This window comes from Bidens hawaiensis, unplaced genomic scaffold (genome assembly GCF_021521415.1).
Source record: "Bidens hawaiensis isolate Kalapana, Puna unplaced genomic scaffold, B.hawaiensis_p1.1 tig00024672_1, whole genome shotgun sequence".
Taxonomy (NCBI): Eukaryota; Viridiplantae; Streptophyta; class Magnoliopsida; order Asterales; family Asteraceae; genus Bidens; species Bidens hawaiensis.
The window spans coordinates 77,862-81,094 of NW_027493909.1; positions in this window are offsets into that span (position 1 = coordinate 77,862).

The following is a 3,233-nucleotide window of genomic DNA, read 5'->3' on the forward strand; positions in this document are numbered from 1 at the left end:
ACGAATCAACTAGAATGAATAAGGCATTTACAACTGTTTGTAACAAACTTTGATACCTTATGCCACGTGTCAAAGGTTGTTATGACACAAATCCCAAGGTGGACACGTGTCTCACGAATCAGTTAACCCAATTAACGAATTGGATAATACAAATCAGCTATTATAACGAACTGGCTAGCAAATCACGAGAAATAAGTAACTAATTGATAAATTTAATGAACGAATCAAAGTGAACTTGATAGCGAATCAACATAGCGAATCATATTCAACTTTGAATCTTCAAATCTTCAACAGGAATTTCCAGAAAATTGGAAATGATGAACACGAAACTCAGAAAACCAGAAATTCCAGATCCGTAGTACACACTCGATTCTTAACCAAAATCCACAAGTTACCTATCAAAATACTCGTAACACAATCGTGAATCCGAAACAACTAACCTCGTAACCAATTAACCTCGATATCAAACTCAATTAACCCAAAACCTCAACTGTGTTTCGGCCATAATCCAAATCAATACCGAATCACCTCAAAACCAAATCAAACCTCAATTCCAATTCACAATACTTTACCAATACCTTTAACACCTCAAAACCAATCCAAAACTAACCATAATTCAATCCATACATCTATGAATTAAACCAAATTCACTGAAACAGAAAAACTAACAAACTAATAATTCAAATTAACACCAAATCAAGTGTAATTGAGCCCGAAAGCTCTGATACCACTTGTTGGATCCCGTATGTGTATCAATCTCAATAACAATAACACTAGCAGATCTCAGATCTGTGCTTAATCGATTAATATATTAACTATAGATCTAACTCATAATTACTCATGATTAAGTGTTGTATATATTAGTATATGTATATCAGTAATTGAATAATATTAAGGTTGAAGATCGAGAGAGGATTTGGACAGAGATTCATTAATTAAACTCTTAAAACTTAAATTATGTGTGAACAGGGTTCACTATTTATAGAAAATAGGTCTGGTTCGCTATCATCCCCTAGCGAACCAGATCCTACTTCGTTATATACATTAAACAGGCGAAACACCCCCTGATTCGTTAACATCCCCTGACGAATCAAGGGAAACTTAACTTAAGGACTAGTTCGCTAAACATCCTTAGCGAACTAGTCTCATACTTTAACGAACTATATGAAATAATAATAATTTATTACATTAAACAAACGACAAATACGTTAACCATAAATACAAAGACTCAAGATGCAAAACCGTGCACTAACAATAATAATAATAATAATAATAATAATAATAATAATAATAATAATAATAATCTTATCGAGTTTGAGTTTGAGTCAAACTAGTTGAGTTTTAGTTTGAGTCAAACTAATTGAGTTCATTTTAAGTCAAAGTATTCGAGTCAAAGTGTTCGAGTCTAAGAGTTTGGGTCTAAGTGTTCGAGTCAAAGTGTTCGAGTCAAAAGTTTTCGAGTCAAAGTGTTCGAGTCAAAAGTATTCGAGTTAAAGTAATCGTTTGAGTTTAACTAAAACTAATTGAGTTTCAGTTTGAGTTAAACTAATCAACATTCAGTTAAACTCAAACTAATCGAGTTTCAATTTGAGTTAAACTAATCAAGTTTTAGTAAAACTCAAAGTAATTAAGTTTGAATTTAACCCGTTGACTTTGTCTTGTTGACCGTTTACTTAAAAAAATGTTTTGCAATTCTAAGCTTGAAGGAAGTCTCAACATGAGGGAAGGCCAAAAGGACATGTTAAAAGAAGAATTCAACATATTTAAACTTACTCAAGGAGTATCGGTTGCCTCTCTCATCAACATATTTGAGTCACTCGTTACTAAATTGAGAAGTTTCGGTATCATCCCTGAGTTTACTGTGATCAACATGAAGTTGTTGGATTCACTGCCTTACGCATGGAATAGCAGTGTGATTACCATCAAGAGAACGACAACCCTGGATACCTTAACACTCTCAGAGTTGACTTCTACCATCAAGTCTTTTAATTAATGGATACTAACCTTCGAATAAACAATCAGTCAAAAGAAAATAAAGATGAGACAAGTGATGCGGGTGTGAGCAGTCAAGCAAGTATTATCATCCCCGAGTGTGCCGCATATGGAAGTAGTCAAGCAAGCACCTCGTTAAGTTCCACTACTGGAATACCTACACCTGCCTCTCGCATTCCCGATGTACACAAACTTTGCACAGAAGATTGTATTGATAAAGTCCTGCACTATAGAAACCATAATGCTAAAATTATAGATCAAATTCATAGCATTAAGTGTCAGAATGATGAACTTAAGAAAGCTGAAAAGATATACGCTACTAGGATTAAAACTCATGGTAATGATATGGAAAATCTTAGGGAAAAAGTTACTACAGCTAAAAATTTAGCCAAACGTCATGAAAAACATGTAATTAGCTCCTTTTATATTTCATAGAAACATCCAAACGATTTACAATGAAGTGGCAGGTAAGCGGGCAACAAGCTGCGCCGTAACCCCCTTTTGGATAGCAAACCCAATCCGACTAAAAACAAAGTTTTGATTCTTATGGGCTGATACGTTAATATACACAACTTTCTGAACCCTATTCAAAAGGTCCACGGCATCCGGAGCTAAGAAACCAAAAGTGTCAAAGGCGAAGGGGATAAACACGTGTTGATTCTCCAAACAAGCTCTCTCGTGTTTAGCAACCTTGCCTGATGCCGCCTTCAATGCTGCCTGGCCTGCTACAAATCCAGTGTCCCTAATCCCAACAAGAGGGGACACTCCTGTGAGGTCGACACAAGCGTGTTTTCCCCCTATCCACCCAAAAACAAGTATATCGGTCTGTCGTAATGTAGATCTTCCTTCTTGAGGAAGGAAGAACTTGAATTAACCCAAAGAAAAATTGTCATAGATGACTTTGAGTTATCATCTGAAGAATTGAATAAACTAATTGGGGCACAAATGGTATTACGATTAAAGTTAGGAATAGGCTATGATAGTTCTGCAGTTCCACCTCCTATTAATGATAACTATACTAGCCTTCCTCACCTTAGTTTTAATTCTCCAACTGAGGATGAAATGTTCTATGGCATTGGTCATGTGACAAAGTTAAAGACATTTGTACCCGCTGTTTCCAAGACAGTTGATCCAGTTGTTCCTCCAATAAGTCATAATGGTAGTTCATCTTCTTCAGCAGTTTGTGTAGAAGAAAGTGGGTCGATGGAAAGGCCTGAGGTGAACATAACTAGTTGTTCATC